The sequence below is a fragment of the Numenius arquata genome, chromosome Z, assembly GCF_964106895.1.
Source record: "Numenius arquata chromosome Z, bNumArq3.hap1.1, whole genome shotgun sequence".
NCBI lineage: Eukaryota > Metazoa > Chordata > Aves > Charadriiformes > Scolopacidae > Numenius > Numenius arquata.
The window spans coordinates 67,274,454-67,286,702 of record NC_133616.1 but is presented as its reverse complement, the minus strand read 5'-3'; the positions used below and the strand labels follow the sequence as shown (position 1 = coordinate 67,286,702).

General features: G+C 40.7%; 1 protein-coding gene across 2 annotated transcripts in view; it reads left to right on the top strand.

The window, feature by feature from the left end:
• Nucleotides 1–4,099: 4,099 nt before the first annotated feature.
• Nucleotides 4,100–12,249, top strand: part of CSNK1G3 (casein kinase 1 gamma 3) — an 86,320-nt gene continuing 78,170 nt past the window's right edge. The window contains exon 1 of one of the 2 annotated variants that reach the window (XM_074166547.1): nt 4,100–4,296. The gene's annotated coding sequence lies outside the window, so the exon portion shown is untranslated. The remainder of the gene's footprint in view (nt 4,297–12,249) is intronic. The other variant, XM_074166549.1, reaches the window with a different exon arrangement.

Sequence of the window (12,249 nt, the reverse complement as noted above, 5' to 3'; positions counted from 1 at the left end):
CTTTGAGCTTTGACTGTCACTTTTACCTACATGAAAAAATACGTAACTTCTGTTCAACCTCTTGGATAAATGACAAATTGATTACCACTGGTTGAAGCGGGTCTACGATTAAATGCTTAAAACAAACAAAATCCTCCCTGTACATGAAACAGCCTCTGATCAACAATCAGATCTCTTACCACTATCTCAAACTTGAGAATTCTAACATTTTACCAAAGTGCCTATGTTTTTGTACCTCTTCACATGCTTCACATGCATGTGGCCTTCTCAGTCCTTTCACTTTCATAATTTTTTCATTCTACAGTTTAATGGGCTAATTCCCCAGTTGTACTAAAATAGATTTTGATGCTGTTGAGGCATGGCATCAATGAAGATCTACATGTCCTCTTTCTGCTTTTTTTGTGCAACTCTGATTTCACCAGTTTTTAAAAGCTCATTGTTGCCATTAATTTGGAAGGGATCTGCCTGAGCACAGCACTGTTTCACACCTCTACCTCATATAAGTGTACTCCCCCCAGGGCTATAGGGAGTTCTTCTGAAGAAAAATTGAGAACAGCAAACTGCTGAGAAATCAGCTAAACCAACAACTTTTGGGATATGGAGAGAAAGTAGTAAGACATTTGTATGTGAGTCAGACAACATAAACAGCCAAAGCCTGGTTTTGCTTTTTTATTTAAAGCAATGACATTCTGTTAACTGATTAATGTTGTATGATGTATGAGGATGATGTGTTACAGGGATTCTCAAAGCGGGCATGCTTTTTGCCACCATCATTAGCAATGACAGCACTACAACAGCAATTACATGAGTTCCAGCTTCTTTGCAGGGCCCCACTCATGCACAGCAGAACGCAAGCCCCACCTTTCTCTGACATGGCATTAACAAGTCTGGCTTCCTTGCTGCACTCTCTACATTCAGAACAGGACTATAAAAGCCTCCCTGTGGTCCTGAAATTTTGGAACCGACAAGTGTACCTCAACCCCAATCTGCAGTGCATACTGATAATTCCAGCCAGGTAAGGCTTTCTCCTGCACAAACAGGGAGTGCTGCCAAAATGCATGAACTTTAGAACAAATGAAAAGTACCCAGCGTTGTTTGTTTTCTCTGTTTGTAGGCACACGTGTACAGCAGCCAGGAACAGATTCCCTCCACTGCCTCTCCACATAGGACTAAAAGTTGGCTAAGGGCTGGCTCATGTCTCTATAGTTCACTGTGTTGCAGTAATTTATCACACACTAGGAACTCTTAGTCTAGAACAAAAAACGTAAGCTAAAGGTTAGTCAAACAGAATTTAGATGATCCATAAGAAAGAATTAATTTGCTGCAGCAGCTTATATTACTGCCTGTTTATCTCTATTTTTAGGTGTTGAGATCTTCTTAGGCACATGGATCAAGTTACAGGATCCTGAATGGCAGAAATTTGAAAGGACTGTGATCGAGATACCTCAGTGAGAGCAATCATTCTAAACGAGCTTGACTGGCTGAAGTTGTAAGACAGTGGGAAAAAGACTGATATTTAGAACTGAATATTAGTTTAAAACATTGGATGGAAGGAGGAATCATATGATTATTTCTTTCACGTGTGAAAAGAACAAAAATCTTAACAAAGTGGAAGAGTTGTTGTTAGGGGAAATTTGAATTGTAATACTTAAAAGCCAGAAGTTATGCATGTGGGGTTTTTTAGTGCAAGTTCTTAATTTACTAGTATCTAGTAATTTAGTATTTATGTCATGAAGGAGTAAGTTTGTCAGAAAAACATTATAAATGAAATTGTGTAGGCTTCTGGAAACGGCTGTTGAAATCTCAGTGCAAAATCATGAATTAAATTGAAAGTTGAAATTTCAGACGGAATGAAATATCTTGTCAATAAAGATATTTTACAATAAAGTACTTTTTTAAAATAAAAAGCTTTGGAAAGTTAAGAGGCATGGTATCTGGCAAGCTCTGTTATTTTGCTTTGTATGCAGGAATTTTCAAACGATTCCATGAAGGCAACAATGCTCCGTCTAGGATTAAACACTGAAAGTACTTTTTCCTTTACTTGGAACAGTGTGCATGCATGTACATTGCAAGGTACGTCCCATTATAAAGTTGAAGCCACAGCGTTCCTTTCCTATTTTATGTGCTTGACATACAGCATGGTATGTCTGTATTGTTCTTAATGATTAAGAGTAGAAATACATTTTACATGTAGCAATTATTCTCCTTCTTCACCGCTGCAGCCTAACAGACTGTAAATCTAACTGCCATCTAACAGATGCACTTTTTGATTAAAATTCTGAGATGTGGAAGACATGTTTTCCTTTTGCACACTGCAATACTAATTGGAACTAAGTATATGCTCACTTCTCTTTGATAAAACCATCTATTACAGAGGGGAAACTTTTCATGCAAAAGAGCACAAACCTCTCTGCATTATTCCAAGACTGCACCCTGTATGATGCTAGAGAAGACCAGGCCAATTGCTGGAAGATGTTCTGAAGGTGAATCCGTGCTCCCTATGGTAAATGAGGAATTACACATTTCTGCAAATGAATGATAATGATTTTACTGAGGTCTGCCTTATATACCAACACACCATGAAATACGTAGCATGAATACAGGGCGATTATCAATAGGCTTAAGTTACAAGTTCACAGTTAAACATGAGCACAATCTTTCTTAATGGGAGAAACAGCACAGACTGCATGTGGAGGTTTTTTTGGCAAAGGTAATTGAGTATCATCTGCTGAGACTAGGAAATGTACAGTCAGGGAAAAGAACACTGAGTGAATGACTTCTTAAAGTCTACTGCAGCTATATTGTTTGTAATTCTTTATTCTGCAAGGATTTCTAGAAGGTTCTGGAAAGATGCAAACTTTCCCTAAAAAGTGATTTGGGCAAGCAATACTGAAGAACTTGTCAGAAGCTCCAACACTTTTCCTTTGCATCCTCTCTCCTCCATATTTATAATGACTGTAAAACAAGCTGTTAATAAACTTTTAAAGCTATTTTTAAGTTTTCAAATGAAACAAAATAAAATCCTTTTACTTCAAACCTTAGGCCCTCAGTGGCATAAATGCTCCACTCCCCTGATCAGAGAACAAGGAAAGGGCCTAAATATCTTTGCTTTTGCCGAAGTCTTGGCACAAAATCTATTGTATAGTCTATATATTGTAAGTCTATCTTTTAACATTTACTTTCCTGCAGCCATCAAGCGGGAATGGGGTTCTGATTTTGCAGTTTTCTTCACAGATACATAGAGAATGGTCCAGGCCTGAGTGTGTCACCTCATCCGTTAAGTAACTACAGTGCCAAAAAAGTAGTGTTTTCCCTATCAGAAGCAGGGGCTACAAGACAGGCAGTAGCATTTTGGAGAAAATACCGAATGCGACCAGTCCCAAGTCGAAGGGTATTTGCGTCCCGGGGGCTGGTGCCCAGCAGCCCATTAAGGAGAGCTGCACTTCCAGGCGCTCCGCGGCCATGGTCTGCAACTGACTCAGCCGCGCCCGGCCACAGGGCAACTTCTGGAAGCTAGCCCTTCCCATTTTAAGCAGCTACCTTTACCCCTTTGCGGCAAAGCGCATCAGCTCACCGAGGCTTAAGGCGACGGAGGCGAGCGGCGGAGGCGGCGTGCTGCCCCGCCGCCGCCTCCTTTGAACTGGATCTCTAAGTTTTGAGCGGAAACATCAGCGTGCCGTCGGCAGTCGGATGCCTCCCTGGGGCCGAAGAGCACCTAAGCGGCGTTTCCCGGCCGAAGCCCTTCGGGCGCTGCTGCTAACCCACGCCCGCCGCGAAGCGACCGTTACCCCCCCACCCCTCCAGCGCTGAGGACAGACCGAGGGACAACGGCACCCACTGTCAGCTCCACCCCCTTCGCGCTGCCACGCCCAGCCCCTCTCTCATTGGCTACCTCCTCTGCCCACCAGCGATCCCCGCCCCCTCGCGAGGCTTCTCGTCTTCCGAATGGTCGGCGGGCCCTGTCAATCTCTCGCGCGAAGGGTGCCCTAGGCCCAACGTTCCCCCTGCTCTCCCTGGGGCCCCGCCCACGCTCCCCCCTCTGCATCCGGGCGGAGGCGCGGCCCGGCCCGGCCCGCCTGGGGCTCCTGCCGGGTGCGGTGGGAAGGGGAGGGCGCTCCGGTGCTGTCGCCGCTTCGTAACACCTCTCCGGCGGTGCCCTCCCCGGTTGGCCCCGGCAGCAGGGGCGGGGAGCCTTGGCCAGAAGTGAAAAGCTCGCCGCCGGGCACCGAGCTGCCAGCTTCCCCCCTCTCCCTGGCGCGGCGGAGCCGGCTGCCCTCAGCCCCTCCGCGGAGCCCGGTAGGTAGCTGTCCCTGGCCCGCTTTCCCGAGGGGTGTCGGTTGTGGCGGCCGAGGCCTCTCACCGGCTCCCTCCTCCTTTCCCCCGTAGCCACGGGGTGAGGAGGGGGGGTTGCGCGCCCCTCCGCGGGGCGAGTCGGGCGTGCGGGCCGCGGCGGTGCCAGGGCTGGCGGTGGAAGGGCCCCTGGCTTTTCTGTAGCTCTCCCGGGTGACAAAAGCCGCCGCTGCGAGACCTCCGGCTGCCCCTCGCCTTCCGAAGAAGCGTTTGCTGGCCAGCTTGTCGGGTTTCCCTGGGTAGTGGCCAGTTTCGGTGGTGCTGGCCGTGGTTAGTTGTTAGCTGTTAGTTAGCTGTTTTTGTAGGAACAAGTAAGTTCGTTTTCCTGTTCTGTAGCAGGTTGCTGGAGTGCGTTTGTACTGGCTTCGTTAGCAGATTACCGCCAAACTGAATGCAAGGGCTTTTTTATTATTATTATTTTTTAAGTTATTTACAAACACACTCTGAATATAGTGGTTTTAAGTTTGAGTCATTTAAACCTCTAAGAGTAATATTTCAGGCGATTTGCTGTGAAACTTTTAAAGAGCTTATTTTCAGGCTTCCCTCTTGATTTTGCTGGCAAACCCTTAAGGGGTGTTAAAGTGATGTGCTATGGGTAAAAGGAGTTGGAATAAAATCAAAGATTTTTTTTCATAGTGCATTTTGTATATAAGATCTTTCATAAGTACATACATAGTTATAAATATATACTGTGCAAAATTATCCTTTATTTTGCATGTTTCTAAACATCATCACAAGTGAATCATACTGTGAAGTTTATTAAGTGTTGCTACCTAGGTTATGACTACTAGTAGAGATAAACAGTTTAGTTGCACTGTAGAGTCACACCTTTTCTGAACACTAATAAATGTCTAGCAGATGCATTTTATCCTGGCCTGTGTTGGGATGTTAAAATCCAAGATGGGAGTAATGCAATTTTCCTTTTAGAGGGAAAAGATGAGAGAGGTTTCTTTGTTAACTGTGTTTTAGGAGATGTCTTCTGCTGACCTCAACATCCTTTTGTCAATTTCTTTTGAATGGAGAAGTTTCAACAAGTGAAACAGTATTTGCAATCGAAGTAAGTGGTATTTTAGTTGTGCTGGCCTGAAATTACCTGGCAAACAGCAAACTAGTTCATCAGCTGAGAATGACTTTCAGCTAATGTAATGAATCTTTTTGTCTTGCTACTGTACTTTTGAATCAAATAGAGATATTTGCTTATGGAATGTAAATGAGTTTCAGAATCTAGAATACCAGTTCAGATACAGTGATATGTCACTTTTTCTGTAGGGTTTTTTCTGCATGATCAAGATAAAGATGTTCAAGGTTAATTAGGAGACTCAACATGTTTGTTTGGAGGACTCGCAGGCTCTGTCTTAATACCCTCTCTGAAGTTTTTCTTCCCTAAAAAAGAAAAACGTCACTGAACCTGCAAAAAGAATTTTTCTTAATCCAGTTTACTTATGTACCATTAATGAGACTAAATTCACTTCCTGTGATAGTTTTTCACTTTCTAATAGCCTCATAACTAGAATAAATACATTTTTAAAGCTGATGCAGTGTATCAAAACTTAGTGTCCCAACTGCATCTGCAGTGTGTCCTATGAAAATAGGATTATTTATGCTTCAGTAGTGACTGTGCTAAGTTGTTTTCTGATTAAAAGTATCAGTTGCATGTATTTGTAACATCTTTACTTTTGTCTTAAAATTGTGTTTTAATAAAATATTAGGAAGTCTAGTGGTGTTTAAGATGAATTTTGCTTAGTTATGACTTAGGGACACCAATAGATCAAACGTGAGGAATAGGGAAGTGGCGGTGGTTACTTTTCTCTACTGTCTTGTAATTAAAAAAAACAACTTTCTAAAGGACAGGGTACTGATCAGCTGTATTCACTGTGTCTGTCTAGCTTTACTTAAGTCATACCAGCTAAGCAGTTTTTCTCAGTCTGTTGTGAAGAAAACATATAGCTGCTTCCTGTTCCTTAGGTTTTTCTTTCTACTTCTGATTGTTCTGGAATGGCATACACAAGTAATAATTCAAGGCACACACAAAACAGAGGAGGAACAAGCTGTAAAGGAGTTTGGGGTGCTGCTCCTTCATAGTTTAACCTCACTGATTCAACTGGAAACTAATTGCAAGAGTTTTCAGTCCAATCCTATATACTCCACCGGCAGTTGTATGAGCAAAAGAGCTGACATAGTGCTTAGGGGAAGCATGCTGGCAAGAATACTTTTCAGCAGCAGACTGTGGTTAGATGATCTTAAACTGATCATGGTACCTGGTAATTATTTAGCAAGTAAAATGAGATGGTATATTCCCAAGGAGCAACTAATGTACCCTGGAAGAGTAGGCAAAAGCATAAGAACTGTAACAAGTTGTTTGTTTTGCCTTTGGGTCTTTAACATTCTTTCAAAAATGTTTTGAGACTTCTATGTAATTGTTTTCTCTGATCTATTAAAAGGTTAAAAACTGTTGTATAATTTCTGGCAATCCTTAATTTGAAATTTTTTAAACTTTTTTTTGCTATGCATGCATTTTAGTGCTTCCTCAATGATGCTGCAGAACCAATGTCATGAAATCAAGCCTGCTGCTGCTGAGCTTGTTTTCCTGAGGGTAGTTCCGAGTAGCCTCCTAGACATTGTCATTGGAGTTCTAGTGAAAGAGTTCAGTGAAGAAAAACATGTGTGTTTAAGCTAAATTGTTACGTAAATAAAAGCAGAATAGTAAGAAAGTAGTTAAAAGCTAGGCTGATGATCACAGATAAATACAGTTACTGGAACATCTATCTCTCCCTGTGACCTTAGTTAAGCCACTTAGAATTTAATGTCTCCTCTTCAACATAAGGAGAATGTAGAAGAGGAGACATTACATAGCAATCTGTGATGTAGAATTGGTTTGGATTTTGCTCACTTGGAGAGCTTTCTGAAAGCAGTACTTTGAAAGGAAGTTCTGTAACTCTTAATGAGTAGTAAAGTACTCAGTTGTGTTCCAAAAATATAGATGAATTTATATTGATCAGATTTAGCTCACCTGTTACATTTAGTTCTAGTGTTCAATAGATGATATTTTCATTACCGTAAATGAATGAGTGGGTGGATTCCTTTTTTTAAAGGAGGAGCCTCTGCCTGAGCTTTCACACCCCACTCAGGGAGTGGCACACACAGCACCCCAGTCTTTCCCTGCTTGGACCAGGGTCCCTTTGCAGTGGGCAACCCCCATGAGCTGATGTGTGCCCCTTCCTGCTCCTCACACACACAGTCACTCTCAGGTGAGATCCCTCCTTCAGGTTTTCCGCAGTGGAGTCTCAGGTGTCAGATTTTATAAAAATAATTAATTTACTTGCAAGGGTCAGCCTGGGCTGAGTGCCTCCAGAGAGGGACCTCAAAGAAATCCCTGGGCAATGACACCCTTGTGATCTCTACACCTGCCCCTCACATGCTCTTCACTTGTCTTTCAGTCCAATGGTGGTTTTTGGTCTGGGGTCTTCTAACACTGTCTGGGATTCTTCTTCTGTGTTCAGGCAGGCTGTTGGCTGCTCTTACCCTCTTGATGGGCAGTCTCTGCTGAAGGTTCTTGTTGTCTCGTCTTCTGGCTTATGCTTCTTGTGCACCTGTGCTCCCTGGCAGAACATGGGGAACAGAAAGGCCCCAAACTTAAGGAAAACACTAGCTAAATATCAGTGTTATCAACATTTTCCTCATACTAAAAGACTAAGCACAGCACTGTACCAGCTGATAGTAAAATTACTGAGGAAATTATTGCAGCCTAAAGGCTTCAGCAAACCTAGCAACTCATGCTAAGTAAAGCTAAGCACACAGCATAAATCACACCATATTATAACCCTAAGTAATTTATTCTAATTAAAACTTACTTAAGATAAACAACTAGTATCTCAACACTTTCTAAGAGAAGGTGCAGAGAATATTTGTAAATAGCAAGTATGCAACACTTTGAGAATATTAGAAATGTGTTTACCAATGCATTCTCGTAGGATGTTTATTAAACTGCTTTGTCCTTCATCGATTTCATGGGGCATTTTTGTTTGAACATAGTTCACTGTAGTTAAAAACCTTGATAGATTCATAGTTGAAAAACTTACTCTGCAGACATCTTCCTGTACTGTGGGTTATCCCTTTCCTTACATGCAGAGTTGACAGGAACATCTACGGTTAACATCTGTTGTAAGGTTGCGTATTTTCAGTGGCAAAAACATTGTCAAATTAAGTCTGAAGTCTTTCGTGCTAGTTCCTGCCTCAAACAGAAATAGTGTGGATTAAACTACTTGGCTGATTTGGAAAAAAAAAAATGTAGGGAAAGACCTACCAATATGTGGGGAGACAAAAAAAAAACCAATAGAACAAAACCCAAGAAAAACTCACAGCAACTAGCTGACTTGCTGATGATAACTTCTGGTACTGTTAAAGTGTGTACTCAAGTTTTGGTGGGGTAGTTTGTCAATCTCTTAATTGTTATTTAGTTAAGTTTTGCTTTTGGAAACACCATTTAAAATAGTCCAACAGATCTGACAGTTTGGAAGAAATTCTACAATAATTAAGTCCTTACCATGTTCAAGTCTGGGCTGCATGGCTGGAACAAAACTTTTCTGGAACTGCTTGGTTATGTTAATGGGAGATCGCTGTGCTGCTGGGTACTGGGATTTAATACTAAGTGACTTTCCACCTTGTGATTTCTGCGTTTTCTTTACTCCTACCTAGGAAAAGGAGGAAACACATGACTTCAACAGTAAGTGGGTGACTAGGGCTGTGACTTGGACTTTGTTTGAGCTGTGGGACAAAGGAGTATTTCCCACTTCGTGGATCCCAGTGCATGTATCCATACTGGCCACATATGGAAGAGCACACTTTGAGTTGCAGTTCAATATAGTTGTAGTTAGACTAAAGTAGTTGGAGACCTCTGGGGAGGAAAAACCAAATGATTCAGGAAGACCTGAGAGGGCACATGAATTTTGGTAAGGTCAGAATGAGGAAAGGCAGAGCTACTAAAATGTATTCTCTGTAGTTCTGTGAAACTTAAGGATGTGCCTCTGGAAGTTTGGCCAAATGAAAAGGAATAATGTTCAATACTGCTGATAGTAGATGACTGTCTTGTAGGATCAAATCATGATCTGTCAGGCATGAGCATGTGATGCGGAAGAGAAGAGATTTAGATTGGATATAAGGAAGAAATTCTTTACAGTGAGGGTGGTGAGGCACTGGAACAGGTTGCCCAGGGAAGTTGTGGATGCCCCATCCCTGGAAGTGTTCAAGGCCAGGCTGGATGGGGCTTTGAGCAACCTGCTCTAGTGAGAGGTGTCCCTGCCCATGGCAGGGGGGTTGGAACTAGATGATCTTTAAGGTCCTTTCCAACTCTAGCCATTCTATGATTCTATGATTCTTACTTTCTTGTTTTTCAGGTGTGTAACGTAGTAGTTAATGTCTTACGTGACTGCAGTTGCAAGTTGAAAAATTCTAGAGTTAAAATCGTTTAACTTGAATTTGGCTCCCCCCTAAGTTCTTGTAGTAGAATATGATGCTGTAATTAAAGATAAGGGTGAGGAGGAATTGGTCTCAGTGAATTAAATAGACTTCATTTTGAAAACTGCTGTTCACAATCACTGTGGAATGCCAAAGCACACTGCATACTTACCCTATTAAAATTCTAACCTGCAAACAGAATTAGTGTCTTTTGGACTCTTAGGTTTTTTTCACATAGCACTGGAGTGCTTAACTATTGTTGTTAATTTTGCCTTCAGATATAGTTACGGTGTTAGATGAAATGTAATGTTATCCTTGCTTTGTTATCTAACTTTTAGATTTGTTCAACTTTACAGTTTCTTTAGGCTAGCTTTAAGCTAATCTATAGCTTTCAGTTCTGCTGTAACAGTTGAGTGCTGATGGTACAATGCTTGATGTAGAAAATTGAAACATCCATTATCTGGCATTAGCTTTCCGTCAGCTGTGGAATATATAGTGTATTTAAATGTGTGAGGAGGTGGTGCGGGAAAAGTGAAAACCCAAATTACTGGTATGTTGCTTAACCTTCAGTTACCTCCTTTCTCTGCTTTTTAGTAAATAAGCTCTAATACCGTCACTGTTAGGTTTTTTTTTTAATTATTCCTTTTATTCTATTAATTATTCTTTTAATCCTAATATCACTCCTTTCTGAAAACTGACTTTCAACTGTTACTTTAAAATGGTGATTATTTCATCCTGAAAAAAAGATGCATACACAAAAACTTTTAACTGAGTAAATGCATTGACTTGCATGGAATCCTAAAGTGAAGTTTGTGGGAACTTGTGGTGAAAGCCCATAATGAAGTGTGATTTGTGGATTATGGCCAAACTTTTCTTTTAGGTCAGTGAGAAAATACAAATGTGCATGCACTGAACAGAAAATAGGAGTCTTCAGTTGATGTTCATTTTGAGTCTACAGAGGTGAAGAGATTACCTAGGGATCTTAACTGTTATGTAGCTAGTCCAGTGTGTCACTTGTGGAAAAATTATATTGAGTTAGGGTGACTCTGAGTGCTGTACATGTCTTCTGATGTGACAGTAGTTTGACTAGAACTGGCAATTGGGTGATGGAGAAGGCTGCATTATTGTTGGTTAGGTAGTAGTCTTTCAAGTGACAAAATTAAATGTACAGATTGGGTACGAAAGTGTGGATATTGATAGTCCTCAAGATTTCTTCATGTGACTTTACACCTTGGTACAAGAAAAATTACACTAACTTAACTAGAATGGACTTTTAAAACAAGCTTCAATAAAGATAAGGTATATTTTAACTTAGTTTTTGTACAGAGGAGGATTTTATCAAATATGTTAATAAACACAGCTGGTTTTGTGTTTTATTTCATGTATTGAAGAAGGATTATATGTGGCCATATGTGGTTTGTTGATGAACTTTCCCTAGAGAAATAGATATATACATGCAAATTTAAAAGCTCATTCTCAAACCTTGAGCTAATTCATTGAAAATAGTGTGTGGCAGTTGATACTGTAAGAGGGGAATGTAACTTTGGATTTTTTTTTTAATATATACAGCTTGACAGGAAAACTTAACTTTTCAGAAGGCTTGGCTGTGTAAATTTTTATTCATGAGAAAGCCACTCAGACTCACCTTGACATTTTCAATTAGGCTGCTTATTTGAGTGAATCTTGTTTGTATGTGTTTGTGGACTGAGACTGTGCATATGTAGACTTGCATTTAATTACGTAAAACTTTAATTTACAGGGAGAATTTTACAAATCTGTAAAAGTAAACAAATAGATATTTATTAAAAATTTGTCATTTTCAGGGATGCTGATAAATCTCATTTGTGTGCCAAAACTCAAATTCTGTTCTTGTTTTGCAAAGCAAAACTGTTTTGTTGGTGTAGAATGGGTTGATATTACAGAAGGTAGAAGCAGAAAAAGAGTAGATACTGCCTGAACAGTGCAGTTGTGTGAGGTAGTCATAGAAAGTGAACACAAGAATCTGTGGTAAACTTAGACTTTTAAGTAAAAAAAGACAAAATGGTAATGTAGAAGGTACTTGAGATACAAACACTGCATTGCTGGAAGTGCTGGTAATGTAAACAAATTTTAAGTGCACTTGTAATATGTTAGTTGTTTTGGAGTGCTGAACAACATAAAAATGTTTTGAGGCCATGTATGCTGAGAAACACATTGCACAGCTGAGCTCCTGCTTATATATATAAATCTCCTCATAACATTTCATTTGCCTTTGAAATTACTCTGTTTGCTTTCTTAAGTAAATGTCTGTCTTCTGAAGTGTGAAGAGTGTGGTCTGCATGTGATCAAGAAGTAGTAGTTGCTTTGCTCACTTTCCCTCTTTGCTGCTGAAACTCTAGGAACAATTTCCAACTCAATATATTGCATACTTTTTCATTGTGGAATCAATGTAGCAGATGTGGGCTC